This window comes from Macaca mulatta, chromosome 3 (genome assembly GCF_049350105.2).
Source record: "Macaca mulatta isolate MMU2019108-1 chromosome 3, T2T-MMU8v2.0, whole genome shotgun sequence".
NCBI lineage: Eukaryota > Metazoa > Chordata > Mammalia > Primates > Cercopithecidae > Macaca > Macaca mulatta.
The window spans coordinates 6,909,726-6,925,447 of NC_133408.1; the positions used below are offsets into that span (position 1 = coordinate 6,909,726).

Below are 15,722 nucleotides of genomic sequence, written 5' to 3' on the forward strand. Positions count from 1 at the left end.
GGAACTGAGATGGCGCCACCGCACTCCAGCCTGGGCGACAGAGTGAGACTCCATCTCAAAAAAAAAAAAAAAAAAAAAAACCCAGTTAATTTAAAGATGGTAAAGTTAGATTATCCAAGGTAGATCTAGAATCTGTTATTCGCCATTGCTTCTGGTGGATGATCTGAAGTGAAGATCTGTGTGGCATGGACCCTAGCCAATTGGAAGAGAGACCTCACCATCAGCTGTATACCCTGGGCCACCAAGTGGCTCCCATTGGCTGAATGCCCACCTTCCACGTGGCATCCCACATGTGAGCGTGACACTCTCTTCCTTAGTACCAAAGAGGAATCTTCACTTTTTTTTAGTGAAGGTCTGATAGTAGTACGTTCTTTTATACTTTTTATGTCTGAAAACATCTTCGTTTTGCTTAATTTTTGACGAAAAACATAAATGGAGATAGAATCCTATATTGACATTTATTTTCCTTCAGAATTTTTATAATGTTTTTCTTGTGACGATCTTAACTTTGCCAGTAATCATTTTCTCTCTGTTAGGTTTGAATATATTTCTCTGGCTCTGTGATAATCTATAATTTCATATAGGCAAGACATGGGTTTCTTTCCTGCTTGACCTGTAATCTTTCTAGAATCCAAGGATTCTTGGCTGTTTGTCAGTTCTAGAATTTCCTTCAGGTTTTATCCCTTCAAATATTGTCTCTTCTGTTATCTTCTTCCAAGTCTCCTATTAAAGAGACATTGGAATTTATCATTCTTTTCTCTGTATCTCCTAACTTTTCTTTCATATTGCCCACCTCTACCCCTCTGTGTTATGCTTTGGGTGATTTCATCAAATCAGCTTTTTTTCTTCACTGCTCCTTTTTCTTCTGTGTCTACTCTGAAGTTTTGTTGAGTTTTTTTTTTTTTTTGGATCTGCTTTCAGAATACAAATTTATTATAATTTAATTATATACCTCTGAAATTCATATGTATTGTTGCTTTCAGATGATCCAAAAAAACACAAACCCATCAGCTCTTTTGCTTCCTTTCTGTGGTGGGCTCTGGTCTGTGTGAGGAACGTTCCCCTTTGGTTACATTGATTTCCTTTGATCCCCATAGCCCACTCCCTCTACCTTCCTCCATCATTAGAAATGTGCTAACGTGCATCTTTCTGTGTTTTCGTACAATGCATATTGTTGTTTTGTTTGCATGTGGGTTTCAGTTTACATCATCAAGTTGTATTATCCATCTTCATCCATACTATGTTTCTGGAACTCTTACACATCATTTCTTGAAAATTAAATTCCCAACACCTAACCACTGCACTGTACTCTATGGTCTCTGTACAGCATATTTTATGTATCCCCTTCCCAGAGATGATTCTAAAATTGACCAACAACCCCTGCCACACATCTTGCTGTGTCCGGAATTTATTCCTTTTTGTGGGTTCTTGGTCTCTCTGACTTCAGGTGTGAAGCCGCAGACCCTTGTGGTGAGTGTTACAGCTCATAAAGGTAGTGCGGACCCAAAGAGTGAGCAGCAGCAAGATTTGTTGTGAAGAGTGAAAGAACAAAGCTACCACAGCATGGAAGGGGACCGGAACAGGTTGCTGCTGCTGGCTCAGGTGGCCAGCTTTTATTCCCTTATTTGGCCCTGCCCACATCCTGCTGATTGGTCCATTTTACAGAGCACTGATTGGTCCATTTTACAGAGTGCTGATTGGTGCGTTTACCATCCTTTAGCTAGACACAAAAGTTCTCCAAGTCCCCACCTGACCCAGAAGCCCAGCTGACTTCACCTGTTATTGCTACAGTGAACATCCTTGAACTTGTCCCTTTCTGAACCTGTGTCAGAGTTTCTCTGGGAGATTCACAGAAGGATTTAACTAGATACTGCCAGATAGCGCTACGCTGTGGCTGTGTTAGCCTGCACTCTCTTTTTCTCAGTGCATGAGGGTTCCTCTGTTCCTAATATAGTCACCCACCCTTGCAAATACCTGGTTTTCTAATTGTTGATAGATGCAAAGCTATAAAAAGATATCTCATTATCTTAGCCCTTTTTATGATTATTAGTTAATTCTAGGATTTTTGAAATAATTTATTGAACCTTATGTAAAAATTGCCCAATCTTTTGATTGCATTCCTGTGGGACTTCCTGTCTTCTGTTTGATTTTCAGGAGTTCTATATATATTGTAAGTATTAAATTTTGTTGATTTTAGATATTGTAGATATCCTCTCCTATTCTATCACTATGTTAACTTGTCTCTGTTCTCCTGTGTTAAACAGAAGCCCATGGTTTTTCTTAAATGATTTTTTGAATTATAATTTATATACAATCAAAGACACTGATAAGTTTTTAGCTTAATATGTTTTGTCATTTGAACACACCCATGTTGACATCACCTAAAACAAGATGTAGAACATTCAGTTAACTGTCCCCAAAGAAGGTTCCCTTGCTCCCGTAATTATCAGTGTCCTGGCCTGCACCCAACCCAGATGCAATCCTTTCTGATTTCAACACAAATTGGTTTTACCTGTTATGTAAATAGAAGTAAGCAGTATATATTCTTAGGTATCTGGTTTATTCGTTTAAATTATAATACTTCTGAAATTCACACATGTTGTTGTTGGTTTCAGAAATTTGTTTCTTTTTCTAAACATTTTTTCCCTATTCTGTTGCCAGGCTTTTGGGCTGTTTCCAGGGTTTGACTAATAGGAGAAAGGCTCTTATGAGTATTTTTGTAGAAGCCTTTTTGTGAACATATGTTAGTATTTCTCTTGGGTAAATACTAAGAGTGGGATGGCATGTTTAACTTTATAAAACTTCTAAAAGGTACCACTTAAACTCTTGCCAACAATAGCGCTTGTTGCTCCATATTCTCTCCAACTTTTCATTCTAACAGCATTTTAAGTTTTAACCAATATAGTGTATATGAAACGGTATTGTATTATTGTTTAAATTTGTCTTTAATTACTAATGATGCTGTTCCATGTGCTCATTGGACATGATATATCTTCTGAAGTGACAACTCAGATCATTTGCCTAATTGTTCTTGGGTTGCCTTCTTACCACTGAGTTGCAAGAGTTTTTTTTTTCTTTTTTGTGTATTTGAGTATGAATCTTTTGTCAGGTATAATATTTTGTTTTTAATTTGCAGCCTGCCTACCTATTTATTTTATTAGTGATGCCTTTCAATTAGCAAATTTAAAAAACTGATGAAGCCTAATTCTTTTAATTTCTTTATGATCAGTGCCTTTTTATCTGTTTGCAAAATTTTTGTCTATCCCAAGACCTCAAAGATACTCTCCTAGACTTTCTTTAAGAAAATGTATGGTTGCAGCTTTTATATTTAGGTCTTAAGATCCATCTCTGGTGAATTTTAACATAAGGAGTGGAGTCAGACTCAAGGTTTATTTTCCTCTGTCTATTTATCTGATTCTTACAATATTATTTATGAAAAAGGGTTTCATCCCCCTCATCTAATTGGCTTTGCATCTTGGTTCTTAAAAATAGTCATGTATGTGTAGATCTCTAGTCTATTCCCTTAATCTAATTGTCTGTCTTATGCCAAAACTACACTGTCTTAATTATATATGGTTATTCTAGAAATCAAATTATATAATTGTTTTGAGATGGTAGTGATTACTAATGTTTTATTGCAGTCTTAAAAATGAGGTACCTTAGCCAGGCACGGTGGTGGGTGCCTGTAATCCCAGCTACTCAGGAGGCTGAGACAGGAGAATCACTTGAACCCGGGAAGTGGAGGTTGCAGTGAGCCAAGACCATGCCATTGCACTCCAGCCTGGGCGACAGAGCAAGATGCCATCTCAAAAATAAATAAATAAATAAATAAATAAATAAATAAATAATCAGGCACCTTATGTGATTCTCTTTTTAACATTGTTTGACTTTTGAAATGTATTATCTTGCCATGCTGCACTACCTAAGACTTCTTGTACAATGTCGAATATTGATTAGAAGTGACTAAAAGTGATGAGTGAATACCTTTGCCTTGTTCCTAACCCTAAGGGGAATGTTTGCAACAATTCAGTGTTAGATATCATGTTATTTATATATCTTCTGTAAATGCCCTTTATTGGATTGTGAAAGTTCTCTTTTGTTCTTAGTTTTCTGAGGATTTCTCATAAAAGGAGCTAAATGTTGTCAAATGCTTTTTCTGTATGTATTGAGATAATTATATAATTTTTCTTCTTTAATCTGTTAAGAAATGAATTATTTTGACTGATTGTTAATGTTAAACCAATTTTGTATGCGAAAATAAACTTGATATGGTCATGACCTGTTTTTCTTTTTAAGTTTATAGCATCCAGTTGCTAATATTTTAATAGATCTTTGTATATTGGACCATAAGAGATATTTTTCTTTTTCCTTAAACTCATAATGCCTTTTGTAGGTTTAATATCTGGGTTGTGCAGTCTCAGAAAATCATTTGGGAAGTGTTCCCTCCTCCTCTATTAAAAAAAATTATGAAGGATTGGTAATTGTTATTATGCCTTCCTTAGATATTGACATCTGGTCTGGAATTTTTTCTTTTATGTTTTTGTTTTATTTTATGGGAAGGCTTCTGATTAGAAATTCCATTTCTGTAACAGGTATTAGGCTTTTTAGATGTTCTATTTTTTTCTTGCATCAGTTGTGATAAAATGTATTTTTAAAGGAATCTGTTTTATATAAGTGGTTAGATCTTCATTGGCATGAAGTTGTTTATGATATTCCTTTATCTTTAATATCTGTGGAATCTGGAGAGATGCTACTACTTTTATTATTAATATGAATTCTCATTTTTCCTTTTTTCTTGAACAATTTTCTAGAAATATACCAATTTTATTAAACTTTCTTAAAACAACTTGTCACATTGTTAATTTTCTTTTATGTGTTTTCATTTTATTTCTGCTTTTTATTATTTCCTTTCTTATATTTTAGTTGTTTTTCTTAGTTTATTAAAATCTAAATTTTTGTATTTTACAACTAATTATTTTCAATTCAAGTAGGGAATTACAGCTACGAATCTCCTTACATGCACTACCTTCACTGCCTTTCACATTTTGATATGTTGTGTTTTCATTTTCATTCAATTCAAAATTTATTTAATTTTTCCATGTGGTTTTTCTGTAGGTCATCATCTGTTTGGAAACATGTTGTTTAATTTTCAAATATTTGAGTAGTTTTAAAGCTATTTATTTTCATTTATTTCAATATTTGTTTGTTTGTTTATTTATTTATTTATTTGAGACGGAGTCTTGCTCTGTCGCCCAGGCTGGAGTGCAGTGGTGCCATCTCACCTCACTGCAAGCTCCACCTCCCGGGTTCACGTCATTCTCCTGCCTCAGCCTCCCAAGTAGCGGGGACTACAGGCGCCCGCCACCACACCCGGCTAATTTTTATATATTTAGCAGAGACAAGGTTTCCCATGTTAGCCAGGATGGTCTCGATCTCCTGACCTCGTGATCCACCCACCTCGGCCTCCCAAAGTGCTGGGATTACAGGCGCACGCTACTGCGCCTGGCTAATTTTTTATATTTTTAGCAGGGTCTGGGTTTCACCATGTTAGCCAGGATGGTCTGGATCTCCTGACCTCATGATCCACCTGCCTCGGCCTCCCAAAGTGCTGGGATCAATTTTAGTATTGTTGTTTTCAGATATCATGCTTCGTATGAATTTTATCATTATGATTTGCTGAGGAATTTTTCATGTTGTAGAATGTGATTCATCTGAGAAAGTGTTGCATGTGATCTTGTCAGGAAATTGTAGGGTACAGTTGTTGAGTGGAGTATTCTATTAGAGATAATTATGTAAATTTTGTTGACAGTATTAAAATCTCCTATGTTCTTTGATTTTTGATCTACTTGTTTTATCAGTTATAATGAGAGTCATGTTAAAATCTTCCATGGTGAATGTGAGCTTTTAAAAAGCAACATTCTTCCTTTAGTGCTGTCAAGTTTTTTATCTTTCATTTTGAATCTCTCTATTAGGCTCATACACATTTAAGATCATTACTAATTCTTGATGGAGTGACTCTTAGCATTATAATATACTCCTTTTTCTCTTTGGGTTACTATTTGTCTTGATTTGTACTCGGTCAGATACAAACATAGCCGTCGAGATTTATGATGCATAGTGGTTGGATAGTACATCAGTTTTCAACATTTTATTTTCAGATATGTGTCTCTTTATGCTCTAAGTGTTTCTTGTAAAAGTCATTTATTTGAAACTTATTTTTAATCTAGTAGGTGGTGTTTAGTTCATTTATATTTAATGTAATTATCAATACAATTGTATTTAAGTATTTTATCAGTATTTGTTCCTCTTTCTTACTTCCCACCTTATTTTGCATTATCCAGTAATTAACTTTTTAAATACACTTTGTGTTATTTTTCAGGAGTTTGCTAGAAATTACAGTATGTATACTTAACTATCATAGTCTAATTTTCAATTAAACTTTAAAAAAAATCTAAGACTATCACAATTACATAATTCTGTTGTCTCATTCTTTGTATTCTTTTGTTTTACTGTATTCTATAAAACTTATAACATGTTGCTACTGGTTGTGCTGAAATGTGTGTGTGTATATATATATATGTACACACACACAAACACATATATACACACACACCACACATATAGGTTGAGTATCCCTTATCCCAAATGCTTGGTACCAGAAGTGTTTTAGATTTCAGATTTTTTAGGATTTTGAAATGTTTGCATTATATACTTCCTAGTTGAGCATCCCTAATCCAGAAATGTGAAATTCTCCAATGAGGATTTCTTTTGAATGCCATGTTGGATCTCAGAAAGCTTCAGATTTTGGGCCAGGTGCGGTGGCTTACACCTGTAATCCCAGCATTTTGGGAGGCTGAGGTGGGCGGATCACCTGAGGTCAGGAGTTTGAGACCAGCCTGGCCAACATGGCAAAACCTTGTCTTTACTAAAATGAGAATATTTCAGATTTTGGATATTTGGACTGCGGATGCTCAAGCTTTAATATATGTTTAATGTATTATGCAAACACGTATATCTGTATACACACACACACATTAAATATAATAAATAGGTCCTTTATTTTTACCTTTATGTTATACTACCTATGGTTTTCATTCTTTCCTGCAGATCTGAGCTTCTATCATGTATCATATTCTTTCAGCCTGCATTTCTTGAAGCATTTCTTGGAGCACAGGTTTTTTGGCCAGAAAAATCTCTGAGTTCTTCTCTAGCTGAAAATGTCTTTACTTAGCTTTCATTTTTTTAAATTGATACATATTAGATGTCCGTACCTTCAGGATGCATGTTACTTTTTGAAGCATTCATATCAAGTGTAAAGATCAAATCAAGGTAATTGGGATATCTATCACCTTGAATATTCATATTTATAAGAAGAATATTTGAATTGCTGTCTTCTGTAGCTTTTTTTATTGATACTTTGACTAAATATAGAATTCAATATTGATAGTTTTTTTTTTCAGCGTTTTGAATTTTTTTTCCATTGTGAGAAACTCAGCCATCATTCTTTTCATACTTCCCCTAAATATAACATGGGCTATGTTTTCTTGCCTTTTTTTTTTTTTTTTTTTTTTTTTGGAGACGGAGTCTCGCTCTGTCCCCCAGGCTGGAGTGCAGTGGCCGAATCTCCACTCACTGCAAGCTCTGCCTCCCAGGTTCACGCCATTCTCCTGCCTCAGCCTCCCGAGTAGCTGGGATTACCAGCGCCCGCCACCTGCCTGGCTAGTTTTTTGCCTTTTTTAGTACAGATGGGGTTTCACCGTGTTAGCCAGGATGGTCTCGATCTCCTGACCTCGCGATCCGCCCGTCTCGGCCTCCCAAAGTGCTGGGATTACAGGCTTGAGCCACCATGCCCGGCCTTTTCTTGCTATTTTTAAGGTTTCTTTTCAATTATTTTTTAATTTTAAGGTTTACGTCTGATGTACCTAGGTGTGATTTTTAAATAACTTTTTGAAAACTTATCAGGTTGTGGTTCGCTAATCTTCTTGGGTATGTATGTTGTCGTATTTCGTGAACTTAAAAAATATTGGCTCTTATCTCTTAAAATATTTTTTCTCCTGTATCTCTCTTCTTCTTCTGGGATTCCAATTGTTTATATTGCTTGATATTTTTACACAGGTCGTGGACGCTTTGTTTTATTTTTTCATGTTTAATTTCTTTGCGTTTTATTTTAGATATTGTTTATTGGCCTGCCTTTGATTCTTTTTCCTTCTTTGTCCAGTCTGCTATTAAGCCCATCAGATGAATTCTTCCTGCCCAATATCATACAGTTACATCCTGATATTTCCATTTGAGTTTTGCTTTCACTGTTTGCATCCCATGCTGTAGTTCTTCATCTGTTCACACATGTCAGTATTTTCCTCTAGAGCCTTCATCATAGCTACAAAGTTCCTGAGTGATAATTCAAACATCTGGGCCATTTCCATATTTGTTTCTGTTAATGATTTATCTTTTAAACATGGGCCTTGTTTTCTTGTTTCTTTGTGTGTCTTGTGACTTTCTACTTTATGCTAAACATTGTGTCCAGATTGAAGAAAGAAATATTTACCTTGTCCTTGCAGGAAGGACATGCTCCTTTGGTTGGGCTGATAATGTGGGGCTGAGTCAGTCTGACAGGTGGTTGGGCTCTGCTGCAGAGTTAGGGTCCTGAGCTAGAGTCTCTTTACCTTGGGTTCACATGGTGTGAAGGTGGGGTCACAGCTTTGCCTTCAGAAGGGCTTGGGATCTGAGCACCAGCCAGACTCTTTGGATCTTTGTGCTTTACTGACCAGTAACCAGCTTTCCAAACTGTGGGACATCTCTTTCTGCTTTACAGCTTGCCTGCCAGCTCTTTGAGTTTCTGGGGCATTCTCTTTGTTCTCTAGACCTGTTCTTGACTTTCTGTGCCGGGGGAGATCTCTTTTTGCATCAATGCACTGCCCTCAGCCTTTGAAGGCCACTGCAGGAGTACTTGGGGAATGAAGAGACCCATCTCAGTTCTCTGCCCTTATCCCAGCTTTTGGCATTCATTTTGTTCACTACATTTGTCCTTGCCTCTTTACATTCATACCATCAACTTTTTTTTTTTTCTGTTTGCTAATTCTATGTTCTCTATATTATTTTTATATTTTAAATTTGTATCTTGCTCTCTTGACATCTGAAATCCAGTGTAAACACAGAAAAAATAAATAAGTAGGAAAAACCCCAAGTTCCCTAAACCTTAACTAAGGAAGTCATTTCTAATTTATACATAGTTGAAGCTTTTGAAAGGTCTGATACAGCTCTGGTACAAGGGAGGTATGTCAGTCAGGGTCCACTACAGACACAGAACCAGTAAATTATATAGAGGACAGATGGAGATCTGAAGAGGAAGTGTGGGAAGTGTTTTTAGCAATTGGCAATTGGTGTAGCAACTGTGGGGCCGGGCTGAGAGTGTCTGAAATCCGTAGGGTGGGCTGTCAGAAAGGACAGGCTAGAACTCCCAGGCGGGAGCTGATGGCACACTCCACAGGAGCAATTTTTTCTTTCTCAGGGAAGCTTCAGTTTTGCTCTTAAATCTTTTCAACTGATTGAATGAGGGCCACACAAACTATCAAAGACAATCTCCTTTACTTAAAGTAAATTGATTATAGCTGTTAACCACACCTACACAATAACCTTCATAGCAACACCTAGATAAGGGTTTTATCGAATAATTGGAAACTATAGCCTGACCTGGTTGATACATAAAACTGTTACCACAATGAGTAAGGGTCTATTCCACAATGTGGCACAGTATGTGTTAAAGAATAAACTCTAAGGAAGAAAATAAATGGAAGCAAGTAAATGAAAGGGCTCTGAATCCTGACATCATCCAACAGCGAGGCACCCCAGGGCCAGCTCTCCTGCACAGTGGGTATGTCTGTGTCCAGTTGAGGGACCCTCCTGCACCCTGTGACTCTCCCTTCTTGTTAGCCCCAAAGAAATGCTACTAGGCAGGGGGATAAACAGCCTATCTGGGATTAGGGATCAGCTGTTACTGGAGTTGCCTGGAACAGCCAGCTGCCCAGCACCTGGAGACGCTGAGGCCTATGGGAATATGCAGGCCCTGATGCCAAGGGAAGAGGCCTCACGCTGCAGCCCTCGTGGTAGCAGAAGGAGGACCCCCTTCTTCCAGTTGGCTCGTTGTCTAGCCTGCCCTGAGTGAGCTCCTGGGGCCACTCTCATATCATTCTGCCCACCGCACAAAATTGTCTGCTTATAGGGCAGACATCAAAATGCTGGTATTTTATTCTCAAAGTGTAAGATTATTATTTATTTTTATTTTGCCTTTCTACCCATCTGTATTTACTAAAACTTTTACAATGTGAATATATTAATTCTATAATAAAAATCAATATAACTTCCAGCATTTTAAATAAAAATGGAGACGTTTATATTCCCTAAGGAAGAAAATATCATTTTTAATATTTTGTAGTTTCCATAAGTCTCCACATATAAATACCTTAAGCATCTCCTTAAATGTACAGCCTGGAGTGTTTCTGTGGCTGCAGTGGTCTTTGGGAAGGACAAAAAACACCCTAAGACCTGGGGGAATTCCTTTTTGGAGGCAATGGGGTAGTTTGTATAATCATAATATTGGAAATGATTAATCTAAATTCATTGTCTTTTTTCAACTAGACCGGCAATCTTAAAGAAAAATATATATATATATTTGAACCATACTAAGACACTGTGCTTTAATAAGGATAGGCAAGTAACTTTTCTAATATGCTCTCTTTCTTCTTGCTTCTTGGGAAACTGTCAGAATGGTATAAAATTTAGAGTACGATGTTCTGACTTAGAAAAGAATTTGATACGGGAAGAAGGGGGGTGGTACACATGTATTCCCTATCCATTGCTGAATGCTTCAATCAAACATAGTTTACATATCAGAAATGGAAAGACAGGAAAACATACTTATCAGTCTACACTATCAAGAACAGTAGAGGCAGAGGTTGCAGTGAGCGGAGATCGCACCCCTGCAACTCCTGCCTGGGCGACAGAATGAGACTCAGTCTCAAAAAAAAGCCAACCAAACAAACAAAAATATACTAGATCAAGAGTGGTAGTTTTGTAGAGAATAAATTCTTATAGAAAGGAAAATCCTAAAGAGTGAATTTTAATGTTTTTCAAACTAGTGTTTCTGGTAATTTTCAAGTCCATTAAATTTAACGAGAAACAGTCACTGAGTGCTTATGTTATGCCTGACGCTCATCTGAGTTTGGGAATGCTAACGCATTAGCAAACAAAACATCCCAACCCTTGGGACTTTGTGGAGCTGGCATTCCCGTGAGGGGAGACAGATGATGGGCCTAATGAGTGAGTCCGTTGTAGAATATGTTCAGAGTGGTAAGTAGCGGGAATGAGATGAGGAGGGGCGTTTGGTGTGTATGGATAATTATCGAGACAGATGTTTGTCTGTGTTCCTTGAAGTGGGGCTTCTTTGGTTTAGTGCATTTACTAGTGGATAACTAATAAGAAAGGCTGCAGTCCCTTGAGCCTTATTTCACCTGGATGTCCATCGTCTTCCAGAGTGAATTGTTATTATTTGGTGCGGAGAGGAGATGCAGAAACGCAGAGCTCTGGCTGTGTCCTGAGCACTAAACCAGCCGCTTTCATTTCCATTTCCCTCATCTTAGCAAGGAAGACAAGGGGGCATTAAGCAGCTAGCTACCTTGAACGAAGGTCATTCAATTAATGGGTGGTGGAAGACCGGGAGGCCCCAAAGCCAGGACCAACTATTTGCTAGGCACAGTAAGTTCAGTATCTGAAACCAGGATATGTTTTGGAGCCCATGAAAATGTTTTAATTTCTTTTAAAATCGGAAAAACATACCTAATACAACCTGACTGTATGTGTCTTTATACTTACAGAGTCATAAAATGTAGTCCTCACGGATTTTTATGGAGGAAGGACCCCTGAACATCTTAATATGGCCCTGCTCATGTGTCTTTCATAATTCTGTTGCCTACACCCCTTCTGCTTGTTATTTCTTGGCATTTCTTCTTCACACTGAAAGGATGCTTGTGCTTATGGACTTGGATCATCTTCAACCTGTGTCTATCCCCACTTTCCTGTGTCTCACAGAGGGCCAGTGAAGCCAAGGTTGTCACCAAGTATGATGCTCAGCATTTGGTAGGGTACAACACGTATTTGTTCAATGAGTGAATGAATGAGCAAATACATGAATACATGAGTGGAGGAACCTGGCAATACCAGTAGTGGTGGTGGTGGGGATATTTACTTGTCTTCCTAGCAGACTTTCTTTCAAAGAAATGTGGCATCAACCCACTGAATGTTCCAGCCAATGAAATTATTTTCAAAGCATTCTGTGTCACAAAGCCCATACTGCTCTGAACTAAAGGGAGAATTATAAATAATCTGAAACTCAGTTAAATATAAGTTTGCTAAATCCAATGCATGATAAATTCAAATTACTTTTGCATAATGAATAATGCGTTGGGTGGTGAGGAGCAGTGTGAAAAGCTAAATTGTGATAAACCCAAGCTTGCAAGAGTCAGTGAGCGTCTGGAGAGTCTTAAACTACTTAGGTGCAGTTGAAGGTCAAAAGTTCAGTGATGTCTGGCAGAGTAGCTCACGTGGGATTCCCTTGATTATGTTATTAAGATTTTATGATATTACTTTCAATGTCTTGTCTTCTCTGGATAATGGCTGATAAGCATGTTTCAGGCCATGGCATTCTTACTATGACGTCCCAGGAGGGACTCCCCGGCATCACTGGCCGTGTAGGATGGCCGTTTCTGAGTGTCAACAGTGCCAAACCTGCCCTGTCTCCCAAAGCATGTGCTTACAGCAGGCTAAGGAGAAAGCCCTGAACATGAAGTGTAGGACAATAATAACATATATGAAAGAGGGAAAAAGATGACATCTGAATTATTGATTTAGTGGAGAGGGTAGCTAGAGCTTGGCTTAAATCTAGACTTAAACACCTACTCTTGTGGTTTGAGAATTCATGTTTTAGTTATCCTTATGTGCCCTTTCTCATGAAGCTTCTCTTGGCTGGGGTGTAAAGTTGATATCAATGGGCACATGTTGGTTCATGCATCAGTGCCGGGAGACCTGCATGTGTGGAAATGACAGGAGTAACAACAGTCTAATTTTACAAATAACCTGGGACCCTGAAGTTTTGGTAGCAGACATTTGTGATTCCCTCCGTGTAGATGAAAGTGATTCACCTGGCAGTATTTTCCCTCTCTTGAAGTCGAATCCCCCTTTCCATGTGATGTTAAGGATGCGTGTGGACAGGCAACATGGCCCTTCTTCAGATAAGACACTCTGGGCTGCTGGCTGCTGTTCTGGAACATCTTGAAGCCCCCGAGGCACTGAGTGTGAATATTTGGGTGCTGATGATAATTCAGAAGCTATTTAAAAGGTAGGGACAGCAACGCAGTTTTGCAGAAATTAATTCCAATGTAAGTGTGATATGTCACTTATCTAAGGGTGTTCCTTATGTGTGACCTATTTCTGTGACATCAGTGGCATGAGGCTTCTCCGTGAACACATTAATATCTTGGCATTCTTTGGTTGAGATTAGCATCAGTCAGAAGCTGTGGATAGGCTGGAGTCATCTCAAAGACCCCAATCACGTATCCTGATCCCTGAGAGTTTATTATGTAGTCACAGGTGGCTTCCCTGTTCTATAAGAGTAGGACTTCCTCTTCATGGTCTTCTTCGAGATACTTGGTGCTGTCTCTGTATAATTTCCCTAAATGGTTTCTCAGCTGTCAAGAGATGTAAGCCCTATTTGCCTCATTGGCCATTCAGCCGTAGACACCCAGTAGCCACGGCGGGTAGCAGAGCAGGTCTGGCTGGAGAGAAGAAGCCGGTACCTCGGCTAGTGGAAGGCAGCAGGTGTACAAAGGCTGCACTTCTTGGTTCCTGTCTTATGTCTTTACTTTGTTGTCTTTACAACATGACCTTAAAGCATTTTGGAAACAGCACCGTGTTGGGTCACGTGTGTCAGGGGAGCAGCACCCTCCCCTCCAGCTCTGCCCATCTCACCTGGGTCTCTTCCCCTCCAGTCTCCAGGTGCCCACCTGGGAGGCACAGGGAGCAACTAGGTTCATGCAGCACACCTTGCTGGGACACCGATTCTCCTTTTGCCAAGCAGCTTCTCACCCTAATTAGGTATTAAAATAAAGTTGCATTTGTTATGGATAGAATGTGTTTTTAAGGCAAGACACAAAATTTTAGGAAATTTTATTTCTTGACTGACAGGATAGGACACAGAAGGGTCTAGCCTTGGCAGGTTCCCGTTTCGCAAGCTCATTCCATTTAGTCTTGAAAACAATCCCATGAGTAGAGGCAGACTTAGAGGAACAAAGTGGAGGCAGGGTTGGCAGGATGCAGGCGAGGTAGTTGGTGCTGTCCTCAGCCCTTAGTCCATGCCCCAAAACAGGTCAAAGGAAGGCCAGAAGTATTGATAGAAAAGTGGAGGAAGGAATTGGGTGGTAGGAGGGCAACGCTGAGTAAATAAAGCAACACTGCCTCTTCCCTCTAGCTTCTTTGTGTGCATAATCAGAACAGTTTCTCCAAATACTTTCTGGCATCTGTGAAGAATTTGGAAGAGACAAACGTACCATTGTTTTCATTTTTGTTCCTCGCAGGAAAATTCATATTCTAAAATCATTGTTTTTTCCCCTGCAGATGGTCATTTTGAAGAGTTCCCTAAGCACTTTGTTTCCAGTGGTAACTGTGTACTTCCCTCTAACACAAGATTTTAAGGGAAAGAAACTACCAAAGATGTTTTATGGTGATTTCTTTTTCCGTATTTAGGACTGCTGACCAAGCACATTTATTGTGGTTATCATTAAATATTTGACATTTATGAACAGCAGGGCACAGAGCAGGCATCTCTCAGATGGATGGGAAGCCTGAGAACCAGGAGGTTTCAGCCACATGCCTTCTACATGGCTGGCCTTGCTCACAGCTCTGCTCTCACTCTGCCTCCCTTCTCCCCTGAAATGTGCTTTTCATAGGAGGTTCTCTCTGTTCTGGTTTTCTGGTTTTTATGGCTTTGCTTCTAAACATGCAATTGAAAGTTACAAGTTACTAAATCAGCTAGAATTCTTCATTCACCAAGAAATTTTGTTTTATACATATATACGTATATAAAACTATATATACACATATATAACTATATATAAACAAATATATAACTATATAAACATATATAACTATAAACAGATATATTTTGTTTTATATATAAACAAATAGATATATTTTATACATATATAAACAAATATATACATATTTCACAATATATTCTGGAACTTCAATCCAGAAATTCTCAGAGTTCCACCAGATCAATGATAATACTACGTATATTTCAAAATATAGGTAGCGTTTCTGCTGCTTCTCTATAATGTGTTAGTAGATCTCTTGATCTCAGGTGACTTCAAGCTGGGGGACAAACTGTCTTTGTTTAGCAAGGACAGAGAAGTTAACCAGTTGCATAACTTTTGATGAACAAAGTGAGAGAGTCCTGGACAAACCAAGACAAATGGTCGACCTGTGAGTGGTTTCAGTTTGCAAGAGCACACTGGCAGTTTAGACATTTTGAGATGTGGTGGCTCTCCTAGATAGTAAACTCTCTTCCACTTCTGTGCAGGCTTTTCTCAGGGATAACTCAGTCTGCTTCAGCAAACCCGGGCCATTGTCTCTATCAGCCAAATTCTGCACGTGTACCCTCTGAACCTAAAATA

At 38.4% G+C, this 15,722-nt stretch overlaps 1 protein-coding gene across 1 annotated transcript in view; it reads left to right on the forward strand.

The window, feature by feature from the left end:
* DSCAM (DS cell adhesion molecule) overlaps nt 1–15,722 on the forward strand; it is an 831,700-nt gene that overhangs the window by 284,361 nt on the left and 531,617 nt on the right. The gene's annotated exons all lie outside the window — the stretch shown is intronic.